Below are 13119 nucleotides of genomic sequence, written 5' to 3'. Positions count from 1 at the left end.
TGATTTCACTCCTATGTGGGATGTAAAACTGAAACTCGCGGACACAAGCAGCAGTGTGGGGGTTGCCAGAGGGAAGGGCGTGGGGTGGTGGTGAAGGGGGTCTTAATATATGGTGATGGGAGAAGATATGAATTTGGGTGGTGGGCATACAGAGCAATAAATAGATCTTACAACATAGAACCCACACCTGAAACCTATATGTTCATATTAACCATTGTCACCCCAATAAATTTAATAGTGTTAACAAAATAAACTAAATGAAATTTCAAATCCATATTTTCTCTAAAACAAGATAATGTTTTAATCAACTTTTTCAGTCCTTTCTTATAAACTGTTGCCAAAATGATTATTTATATAGAGAAAAGTGCCATAGTGGTGTTAAATAATTTCTGCTAGACTTGCCTTGCTGAACCAGGCATCTATAAAGGATAGTTGGAAAAACAGATATGCAAATGAAAATTAATTTAGCTAAAGAGTTTACCATGACTCAGCAGAAACACAGATTATACAGCATCTTGGACAACTCTGTTTCAAACTATCCATAGTAAAAAGCAAAATATAAGCTATTTTGGAGTATTAGCATTTAAAGCTATACATCACTTGCTTCTGTTAAGGTTAATTGAAAACCTAATATATTCAAAAGATGCATAAAAAACATTTAAACTGAAGTAATAATAGTGGTTATATCTCAGATCAGTGTGATTCCACGTGACCTTTAATTTATTCTTCATATTCCTATACGATTTTCAAATTCTTTACAATAAGCATGTTTTATGGAGTCGGGGGAAAAAAAGGTGAGAAAAAAATAAATCTATTTTTGTACAGCCACTGGAAATTTTTAAAATGCTTACAGGAAACCTATTATTATTCTGTTTGCAATAAAATCAAGTTATTTGCACATTTTAAAATATATTAAAATCTATTTCCTTGAATATAAAAATCTTGCTCCCACTTTATGTCTGTCTTTATTAGAAAATATTGCATTTTAGGGGACACATTTACTTCTACATTATTTTCTCAAGCCACTGCTAATTTTCATGCACCAAAAATCAATACACAGAGAGCAATAAGATAAAGCCTTGTTTTTTGTGAAGCAGGGCTCTGTTATTGCCATTTTGATAAAAGAGAATTTATTATTGAGGACATATCCATCATATATGTATCCCAACTACGCAGACCACTAAAATATTCGGCACGGACTTTATTCTTAAGTTTGTCATTGTTTGAGGAGCCACTTACCCTTCCCCTTAGAAAGACTCAAGGAATGGTAGTTTCTGCTGTTGGCAATTTCCAAAATATGCCTATTTCTTCACAGAGTGTTAATAGGAGAAAAAGGAAAAGTTAAACAAGCATTAATAAATTCTTGAATTGTATCTCTTTACAATATGAGAACGGAAGGCAAACTTACCACAGTTTCCCTCAGCATTTTTATGTTTTCAGAAAACAGAGAGTGATGAAAAAAATTCAAGAGAGATAAGAAATGGATTTTTCTGTTACATCCACTGAAGGAAATGAACCAGCCTATAGTTTGATTATTGCTTTTGTCTTAATAGTCTCCAGCTCTGTAGAATTGCTAAGATATTGAATAAAAGCTGTCTCATGGGAGAAACAGCTTTCGCAGAACACATTTTATTCTAATGCTTTCAATACTTAGGAAATGTGTTAAAACCCTAATGGAAGAAAATTATAATAACATAAAATTCTGAAGTTTATCAAACCATCCCATTTTGTATATTTCAATGCAATCAGCTTTTACATATGTAAAATATTTTATAAATCTATTTTCAACCATTGAATATACTACAAAATATCATACCATTTTTTTTAGAAGCGTTCAATGTTTCTGTAGAAAACACGGCTTCTTGTGGTTATCTAAGCAGTCCAGACGTTCTGGGTTCTCTGGCCCATCCAAAGGGTTCCCAATGGAAGACCCAATTGTTCTAACTGTGACAATATATCCCCTGGTGGAGGATTGCTTTCAGGATAAACACTGCAGCCCTTAACAAAAAGGAGTAAAATGGCAATGCCACCTTCACTCTGACAGTCTTCCCTCAAGAGATGTTTTGTAACATTCCATCGGTGCCTCTCTATTTATATGACATGTTCAGAAAGAAATTCCTAGCAGAGAGAAAGCAAACACTTTTTCTTTAAAGAGATTTTCTTTTAGGCATCGATGAAGTTGGACACCTTGGTATACAATAGCCCTTTCTTCTAAGCTGGTCACCTGAGGCCCATTTCGCTCCTTCTTGTAGCATTCTATTCCTTCTTTGTCTGGTTTCGCCCCATCATACTCAGTTTTATAAGATCTAAGAGGAAGGAGGCTTCACATGAATACTTTGTATGTTTGCATGTGTGTAAATGCATAATGTCTGTCTGTGCACATCCACTGCTTTTATAATCTAAAGGGGAAATGTTTTCAGTGATCAAGCTCTGAGTTAGCAATACCAATATGTACATTTATAAACCATGTCAACTTCCCACTAGAGAGAATCATTGTCCTATTTTTCTGACCTTATTTTGGGAGCCTGGCTTAATTGATACCATGAATCTTTCAAACAAATACTTATTGACAAGGTACATGCTAGTTGCTTTGAAAAGGAAAAACAAAACAAAACATAAACAGTATAATCTAGCTGAGAAACCACTGCATGAATTTGCCTGCCATCACCCATCATAACATACTTTTGCTTTCTCTGTGCTCCACACCAAACACTGCCCGGAGATATAACCACTATTATTACTTCAGTTTAAATGTGTGTGTTTTTAATGCATCTTTTGAATATATTAGGTTTTCAATTAACCTTAACAGAAGCAAGTGATGTATAGTTTTAAATGCTAATACTCCAAAATAGCTTATATTTTGCTTTTTACTATGGACAATTTGGAATAGAGTTGTCCAAGGTGCTTTATAATCTTTGTCTCTGCTAAGAGTCATGGTAAACTCTTTACCCAAATTAATTTTTGGTTTTTACTTGCTAAAAACCTTTGCAGTCACTGTGCTGCATTGTGCCATACAGTGTCTGATCCTATCTTTGAAATCACCCAACAGAAACACACACGTGTACAAACACCCCAAAAGTTGCTCACCTATGGTTACACCCATATAAAAGGCCTAGCAGAGTGACACTGAAGTGCAACAATAAGTAGTAACTTTTATTATTTTGTTTTAAAAAATTGCTTGCATGCCTGACTCTGTAACTGGACATAGTCTCCTTTAAGGCAAGAAGCATATTTAATTTGTCATTTTATCACTAGAACTCAAAGCACTACACTTGGCACATTTAAGGCATTTACTAAACAAAAAGAAAGTGAATGAGTGAATGACCAAATGAGAAGAAAAAAAATGAATAGTATCAAATATATAAAGCAATAGATGACACAGGAAAAGATAGAGACAGAAAAGTGGAGGGAAATTCCAAGGTTAGGACATGTTTTTGGAAGATAAAACTGAAGTCTTTGTAGAGATTACTTTAGAATAACTATAGATAGTAAAATTTTAATCCAAAAGTATTCAACCCAAAATACACTCTAATTACAATAACACTTGCAATAATGCAATCTTACCATTTGACCTGTCTTTTATTTTTCAACTTTTTGATTAAAACAAAACAAAACAAAAAAACCCTGCAGACATTACAGAAAAACTGCAAAAAAAATGTACAATAGGTTTCCACCTATCCTCTCCAACTAGACTCACCAATTATTAACATTTTGCAACATTTGTCTTATCTCTCTTCATATAGGTAGGTAAATAAAAAGATAGAGCAACACTCTGTATAGTAACACACAGGGCATATTATTGCTGAATCACACAAAACTAAATTACAGACGTCGTGACTAATTTCTTCAGTGTGAATCTCTTAAAAACAAGGGTATTTTCTCACAAACCCAGAGTATATTTATCAAATTCAGGAAAATTGAAAATGATAGAGTGCTATTATCTCGTAGATAGTCTATTTTCACATTTCAAAGATTGTCCTAATGATATCTTTTATACCGTATTGCCCATCCAGGATTATGCATTGCATTTAGTTGTCTTTTTAGTCTCTTTTCATCTGGGATGGTTCCTCAGCCTTTCTTTGTCTTTCATGACATTGACATTTTTGAAGAGCAGAAATCATATTTGATTTTTTGTAGAATGTCCCTCAGTTTGAGTTTGCCTGGTATTTCCATGTTTTTTTGGATATTTACCTGTTTCTGGCTGGAATACTACAATAATGACATTGTGCCTCCTCAATGCATCACATCAGGAGGTACATGATGCCAATTTGTCCCATTACTGGTGATGTTGATTTTGGTCATTTCCCCTTAATTATTAATAAATAGTCATTGGGAAGGTACTTTAAGACATTGTGAACATCCAGCCTCATCAATCTTTCACCCAATAATTTTAGCCTCTGTTGATAATTCATGCCTGAATCATTTATTATTAGGATGGCAGAAAAATGGTGATTTCTAACTCTACCATTCCTTTTATATTTACCATTGGCATTCTGCTCTAAGGGACAGCTTTCCTCTTTATTAATTTATAATTAATATGAACTCAAGGATTCATATTTTATTCAATTACTGTCATTATTCATTTTAACTTATCAACCTGTCTTTTAATACACATCACTTATGAATATTTCCTACTTCATAGGAAAAACAAAACACCCTTCCTATCTGGCTGGGAAGGGGAAAATCACATTCCAAAGGTAGGCTCTAGCAAACTGTGAAGAGAACGATGCATTTTTCCCTTTAGTATTTTATTTTATTTTTTATTTTTAATAGTTTATTAACATGTAACAATTCCGTTCCAAGGGTTTGTGGGAGCTTAGTCTAACTAGGCCTTAATGATGGATTCTACCCAATGGCCATATTTGCATTCTTGATTGGGAGTAAGCTGAAGTTAATTTGGTACTTTGGCTGAAAACTTTCTAAAGTGGCAAAATAATACTTTGAAGGTAATCTTTTGGCCAAATGTTTGGTTTGGTTCACCAGTCAAGCTGCTACATTCAGAAACCATTATTATTACTATTATCATTATTATTAGGTATACCCTGCCTTGTTCCAAAAAGCACTTCTGCAAGAGCAAAATTGCTATCTTTATATACTAGCTTGTACCTTCCCAAAACATTTTCTTGCTATTATGTGAATAGCAATTCAGCTTCTTAATGTGTTACCAAAAAAAAAAAAAATTATAACTGCTTCTAAATTGCATTGATGTATTGTACAATTGAGTTGAATATCTTTGTAGGCTGAGCATAATTATCCTCCTGCCAGGAACAAATAAGTTATACTGCTCCAGAGAAATAAATATGCATATGAATTTATGTGGATGGATAAATCCTTATAAAGTTTAGCTCTTTATAACACAATGAAAGAAGAGGAAATGTACTTGGTGAAGTTAATGAATAAACTGGGATCGTTATATTGTCTATCATGCATTTCCCCCACAAACTTGCATTTTACTGCATATAAATCAGAGCAGAGCATTTCAAGGGACTTTATATAATGAATGAGGCAATTTTAGGATGAACTATGTAAGAATAAGCCACCTGAAATCTTCAGTCACACCTTAAACAAGATAGTATATATCAGTAGAGAGAGAGATACAAAATGAAAACTCCGCATGAAAAGTTCAGAACTACATATAAACTTTGATTTAACTTGGTTAACATCTTCACGTCTTCAAAGATACCTAGCAGAAAATGTTTGCACACAATAACACCAGATACAGGCAGATAAAAAATAGGATCTCATACTATAGTAGGTAATTGCAGCAAGATTAGTGTAAACCAAACGCATTTATTATTTGCAATGTAATCCAATATACTAAGAGATGGCATGCGCTTTATTTTAATTAGCTGTTTCTTTTAAAGGGTTGCTTGGTCCAGCTGTCTTGATAAGAAAAAAATTGTAGTCATTGCTCAAAATGCTTGTAGCAAATCTAGTTTCAAATTGAAACAATTTATTCCAAAAGCAGTCTACTACTGCAGCAATAATCAATGTGTTTTCCCTTCGCCCATACTGGAGCTTTCCAAGGACTATTGTTAATTGCCTTTAACTAAATGACTACTGGTGCCCTTAAATGTAACTGTTTGGCACTTTTTCATTTGTTGTGTTTAACCAAATGCCAGTTTCCCTTAGGTTTGCCTAGTAATTTTGCTTTACAATTTTCAATATTCAGTCTCAGCCCCTTAAAGGGGGGCAAAGTCTATCATTTTAACAAAATAACACAAAGGCTAAGCCGATTTTAAAAGGTCTGCACTTTCTCTTTCCACCCTCTGATGTTGTATTGTCCCGAAATGGAATTTTTTTATTTTTTTAAATGCTGCCACTACAAGCATCTTGAACTTGAGCTGAAAAGCAGATCCCATTTCAAAGGAAAAAAAATGACATTTGCTGGGGCGACACCATTCCTATTGTAATGTAAAGATATTCTTTCAAAATAGCGTTTGGGTTTCTTCCCATATATTCTCAGAAGTGGAATCGCTGGGTCATAAGGCAGGTCCATTTTAATGTAAAGATTTACCTGTGACAGAATTTAACCCCTAGTAGTTCTGTCCTTACTCAACATATACGCAATAATGGGTAGCACTCATATTACTGAATGGGTCCAGCTCAGAGCAAAAGAAATGTGGAAATTAAATCTAATAACCATTTTCTTTAAAAGTGTTTATCCATGCTTTATAAACCAATGTGAATAACTTAAAGCAAGTGGAAAAATTTTAACCTGCACATATTTATAATGTGAAGGCATATAAATTACTCTTGTATAAAAATAATGTAACAGAAGCAGGCACTGATGTGTGTACTGTGTGGAAAGACATTTCTTTTCTGACTTTCAAGGATGTTATGAGAACACCATGCTTCTGCATGTAGTTTTACAGAAGTATCTGGGGGCAGTCTGAGATAAGCTCAGGATTTCAGTATCAATTAGTTTCTTATAAATGTTATTTCTTTAGACAAGTTTTTTTTTGTATTCTTATTATTAGCAAATGACTATCATATGGTTCAGAAGACTTATTCTTGCTTATTGCCCATACTCTAGGTATATATAACTTTTGATATGTTTGTACCTTAAAGGAGGTGTTCATGTGACACAGGGCCACTTTGTAATTGCTTAGCTACATCAACCCTGCTCTCTTTTTCTCCTTACATTTCATACAGCACTATTGATTGGCCTAGTAAATAGTGTATAAAACTTTCTGAGTGGCTCATGACATCTAGAAATGGGAATCATTCGCATTTGGGCAATTACTTCTCTAAAAATAACAAGGACTTACTTTTGTATAATTTTTCTGTAATTTATATATAGTCCCTTTTTAAAGTTTTAAAAAACTATATAGAGACCAGTATTTGGTATTATAAACCATCTGAAGAAAATGAGAATTCTGCTTATTGGATTAATAGGATTATGTTTCAGGCATAGTTTTTTATTGTTTCTAAAGGTATTCGACTAGATATGGGTGTGTAAGGCATTCTGGAGGCCCAGGCCCGGTGCTATGCCTCCAGAGTGAAAGGGTGTGCTCGGGGGCACCACAGAAGAGCCATTCCTTGCCTGGACAATTATCTACAGCAGAACAGCTCTCCTGACTTCCATCCTTCTTTACAGCTTCTCCCCTCATAGGCCTCGGGTTAGATCTTACAATGGCTCTTTTTTTTAAAATAAATATTTAAAGAATTGAATTATCCAAGCCAGTCGTGGCTCAGCGGTTGAGCATCGACCTAGGATCCAGGAGATCGTGGTTCGATTCCCGGTCAGGGCACAGGCCCGGGTTGGGTGCTCCATCCCCAGCAGGGGGCGTGCGGGAGGCAGCCGATCAATGACTCTCTCATCATTGATGTTTCTATCTTCTCTCCCTCTCCCTTTCTCTCTCTGAAATCAATAAAGACATATTTTATTTAAAAAAAGAAGTGAAGTATGATTAACAAAATAAAAGGCATAGATCTTAAGTGTTCAGCTCAATGACTTTTGACAAATGTATATACTTATGTATTCAGGCCTGAAAAAAATACGGAATATTTCTTGCACCCCAGGAACTTTTCTCTTGCCTCTTTCCAATAAATGTTATAATAACCCATGCACAAGACAATCATTTTGTGATTTCTCCAACTCTGTTTAATTTCGCCCTGCTCTTGGACTTCATTGAAATAGATTTCTACAAAAAGTATTACTTTCTGTCTGGCTTCCTTTGCCTAACATCATCTTGTGTATCAGTATGGTATTCCTTGTACATATATTCTAGCATATGGACACACAATGGTCTGTTCATTATCTCCTGTTAATGAGCATTTGAGTTGTTTCCAGTTGCGACTATTCTAAACATTCTTGTACAAATCTTGTGGACATCTACTTATATTTCCTTTGGGTAGATACTTAGGAGTGTAATCGCTGCTGATAGGGTACATTCATATTTAACTTCATTAAAACTACCTCAAATTTTCTAATAAGGTAGTGCCATTGAGCACTTCCACCAGCAATGTTTGGGAGTAGAAGTTAAGCGTTCTCCATTAGTTTTCTATTTCTTTTCTCCCACAAGAAATTTTAGAGTGATAAATTCCAACTGTTTGTGTTAAATTAGAAAAGAGAATGAATCTTAAAAGAAGCCATAGTTCAGCTTATCTCTCCCATCATAATCAGTATGATTTAAAGAAGATTTTTCTGATACATAAATTAGCCTATGGGCATAAGTTAGAGTTCTTTGCAGGCTTCTATGTGTGGTGGAGAGAACAAGACTCATTGCACCCCACAGTATTACCTACCCACTTATCCTTTCTGTTCACATACTACTGGGAAAACATTGTGCTGAATAGCATTCTGTATTTCATTTCTGGTACTTCTGTGGTACTATTTTGTGTTGTCTCTCACAAGAGCCAACAGATAAAGCTGTCTGATATTTATAAATACAAAATATTAAAATTCCTGGAGATACTTTTTAGTATTTCATACTTCACATCAATTTACTTAGACTCTAAAAGATTTAATACTTCAGTTTATTTTTATTTTTTTTTTTTTAATTTATCTTTGTTGTTGAGAGTATTACAGGTGTCCCATTTTCCCCCCCAAATTGACCCCCTCCACTTCACTCCCACCCCCTCCCCAGGCCTTCACCCCATTATTGTCTGTGTCCATGGGTTATGCATATATGCCTATAACTTCTTTGGTTAATCTCTTCCCACCCTCCACCCCCTTCCCTCTTCCCTCTGAAATATGATCGTCTGTTACATGAGTCAATGTCTCTGGATCTATTTAGTTTGTCAGATTCTTTTGGTCATTAGCTTCTTCTTAAAGAAGACCCTTCAGCTTTTCCTGTAGTGCTGGTCTGGTGGTGATGAACTCCTTTAGCTTTTCCTTGTCTGAGAAGCTCTTTATCTGACCTTCAGTTCTAAATGATAGCTTTGCTGGGTAGAACAATCTTGGTTGTAGTTCCATGTTGTTCATCACTTTGAATATTTCTTGCCACTCCCTTCTGGCCTGCAAAGTTTCTGTTGAGAAATCAGCTGATGGTTGTATGGGGGCTCCCTTGTAGGTAACTAACTGCTTTTCTCTTGCTGCTTTTAAGATTCTCCCTTTGTCCTAACCTTTGGCATTTTAATTATGATGTGTCTCGCTGTGGGCCTCTTTGGGTTCCTCTTCTTTGGGACCCTCTGTGCTTCCTGGACTTGTAAGTCTATTTCTTTCCCCAGGTAGGGGACGTTTTCTGTCATTATGTTTTCAAATTGGTTTTCAATGTCTTGGTCTCTTTCTTCCCCTTCTGGCACCCCAATAATACGAATTTTGAGCCTCTTGCAGTCGTCCCAGAAGCTCCTTATGCTACCTTCATATTTCTGGATTCTTTTTTCTTTTTGCTCTTCTGGTTGGGTGTTTTTTGTTTCTTCATGTTCCAAATTGCTGATTTGATTCTCAGCATCCTCTACTCTACTGTTGATTTCCTGTAAATTATTCTTCATTTCAGTTCCTGTAGTTTTCATTTCAAATTGGTACTTTATTATGTTATCAATTTTCTAATAGCCTGCTTAAACGTCCTTATAAACAAAATTCTGAACTCTGTATCTAGTAGCTTGCTTGGATCTATTTCATTTAGTTCCTCTTCTAGAGATTTCTTCTGTTCTTTCCTTTGTGACATGTTTCTTTGCCTCCACATTTTGGCTGCTTCCAGGTGTTTGTTTCTATGTACTAGGTAGAGCTGCTATGCCTCCTGGAATTTGTAGAGTGGCTTTGTGTAGTAGGTGTCCTGTAGGGCCCAGGGGCTCAGCCTCCCCAGTCACCTGAGCTGGTCCTTCTAGGTGCTCCCCTGTGTGGGCTGTGTGCACTGTCCTGTTGTAGTTGAGCCTTGGTTGCTGTTGGGGTCACTGGGAGGAATTGACCCCCAGGCCAATCGGCTGTGAGGACCAGCTGCAACTACACCCAGAGAGCTGCTGTGCTGGAGACACCCCTGTGGAGCAGGATTTGCTTCAGTGGAGCTTTGGTGTTCACCAAGTGCGCCCCTTGAGTGTCACTCGTGGATGTGGTGGGGTTGTAATCCAGCGTGGTGGAGTCTGACCACCGGGTGCGCTGTCTCTGGGGCCTCCCGGGAGGTGCAAAGTCAGCCTGTGCCAGTGCCTTGCCCAGGGCCACCCAGCATGAGCAACACAGCAAACCGTAGTTGGCTGCTCCTTGTGCTGGGCTTGGAGGTGCCCAGGAGAGGCCAAGCTATGAGCCAGTGCAGCTGCCGCTAGTGCCAGGCCTGGGCCCGCTGATCAAGCCGTATGGGGCCTGCTGCTGCTTGTTTGAGAGATTTTAGGAAAGTCCCAAGTATGAGGCTCGAGAGGCCCCTTGCACAGAAAAGCCCCTGGAAGTGGCCTGGATGAGCTGCAGGTGGGGAGGGCGGGGCCTCCGGGAGTCACGGGGCGGGGCCAAGGGTGAGGCTGGTGCTGGCGACTCAAACATGGCGCCTGCCTGCGGGCTGTGCGGGGAGGACTCGCCACAGGAGCCATGGCCTCCGCCAGCCCTTCTGCCCGGGAGGAAGCCGCCCTCCGCCTCCCGCCCGGATCTCAGGCAGGTTAGTTCCCCCCGAGTGTCCCGGGTCCCTTCAGGCCGCTGCCCGGCGCTGGGCTCAGAGGGAGCGTCCGAGTGAGTCCGCGCGCGGCCCTTTAGAGGAGCTGCCGGGGCTCCCGCAGCCTCCGCGACCCTCAGGGACAGTCCCCGCTGGGTTCACAGCCCGGAGTTGTGGGGATTTCTCTTCCCGGCCCTGGCGCCCTGGGCTGGGCCCTGCTGTGGGGCTGGGACCCCTGGCTCGTCTGGGAAACCTCCTCCTCCGAGATTCCCTCCCGGGTTTACCCGCAGCACCGGGTGTGGGCCGGCGGCCGCGTCTCCGGGATCCAGCCCCGCCCCGCCCGCGTCCCCGCCCCTCCCCCGGTCTCGGGGCTGCCTCAGCTCCCTGGTTGCGGGGCTTCTGTGCAGCTGGGTCTCAGGAGGCTCTGAGCGACGGTGGTTCCGTGTTTAGTTGTGATTTTGATGTGGCTGCGGGAGGCGGCGGGTGCAGTTGCTATTTGTGCCGCCGTCTTATTCCTCTATTTTTCTTTCTTAAATTCACAAATTCCAATCACTTTTTCTAATATTTTGTTCTATATCCTTTTCAATTTTGATAAGAGCAGGAAAACACGCTTGATTAAATAGTAGTTATATGTGTTTGTTTATTAAACTGTAGAATTAGAAATGAAGGACTAGAAAATGAGAAGTGTGGCTGAGTTTTTTTCCTGCAATTATCACAAGGAAAGTGACATCACACACACACACACACACACACACACACACACACACAATGTCCTTGTGAGAAATAGATGGCCACACTTTTCAGATTATTTGTCACTGATATTGCACTACACCTATGATGATATCACCCCATTATAAAATCTCAGGAATGATCTTGTAATCCCGGAGTAGTCATCACGACAAAACCATATATTAAAGTTCTCAGTATAAGCCTGCATTGACTGTTATAAAATTAGATAACCCACTTGTGGAGTCTAAATGACAAAATCAAAAATAGCATTATTGTAGAGATGTAATTTCAGGAATACTTATCTTTAATTGTAATTAAGGAAAATAGTACTTTTCAAGGTAGTTGTCACCTGCAGGGAACAATGGCTGCCCATCAATAACAACATTTGAACTATGATGATCAGGAACAATATGCGTACAAAGGCAATTAGTTAAAGTGAGTTTCAAAGTCTGTGTATTCTGGCTTAATGTGTAAATACCATTATCCTTAAATTTGTCACAATGTCCATGAATTCTAAAGAAGAAAAAAGAAGAGAATGTTTTATCCCCCAAAACTTTCCTGATAATTTTTTGCTGTAATGTATACATTTAATAGGAATAAGAACTTGTGTGCAGTGAATGGCAAGAAAAGGCTGTTTTTGGATAGAATGTAGTAACATGCCTAGTGAAATGGGAAACAAAGAGAAAGAGAAACATTTTAAGCAGCTTAGTGAAACGACAATACTCCCAGCATAGTCTGGTGTCACATCCACTAGCTGGACTACTTCTTAAACCCTAGTAAGCATTCAGCCTCCAAGACTACGGTAGGCCACATTGGCACCACTTTTTTCAGAAAGATATAGGACAGGAGTCATTGCTCCTGGCAGGGGCAAGCAGACAGTATTGATTAGGTGGCCTACCCAACACTCTCTGCAACAGTCCACACTACCTCTCAGAAACTGTGCTTTTTCACTCCTGAGCTCCCCTCAGCCCCAGCCCCCAGGTGACAGCCCAGGTGAGAAGCATAAAGATTCACACAGGGTGAGTCCAGAAGCCATCCTGCCTTAAAAGCTCCCTGTGGACACAAACCAACCCCATAAGCCTAACTTGCAAATTCTTATAAGGAATATGTTTGTATATAAGAATTACTGCACTCAGGCAAGCCTAAAATTATTTTTCCAATCAGGTATTCATAATTCTGTCAGTCTAAATGCAATCTACCAACATAGGTTCATTTTTACCATAAGCAATGTTGCTTAGCAACACAGCCACCATGTACCACCTCATCTGGTTACCAAGGAAACAAAGCTAGAAAGTTACCGAAAGGTCAGATTTTTATGCAAAAGGGAAAGGGGTTGTATTAATCCATTGCCCACATCTGGCCCCAT

At 38.5% G+C, this 13119-nt stretch overlaps 1 protein-coding gene across 4 annotated transcripts in view; it reads left to right on the top strand.

The window, feature by feature from the left end:
- IL1RAPL1 (interleukin 1 receptor accessory protein like 1) overlaps positions 1 to 13119 on the top strand; it is a 1170262-nt gene that overhangs the window by 1140824 nt on the left and 16319 nt on the right. The gene's annotated exons all lie outside the window — the stretch shown is intronic.

This window comes from Miniopterus natalensis, chromosome X (genome assembly GCF_054644295.1).
Source record: "Miniopterus natalensis isolate mMinNat1 chromosome X, mMinNat1.hap1, whole genome shotgun sequence".
Taxonomy (NCBI): Eukaryota; Metazoa; Chordata; class Mammalia; order Chiroptera; family Miniopteridae; genus Miniopterus; species Miniopterus natalensis.
This window is presented reverse-complemented; position numbering and strand designations above follow the sequence as displayed.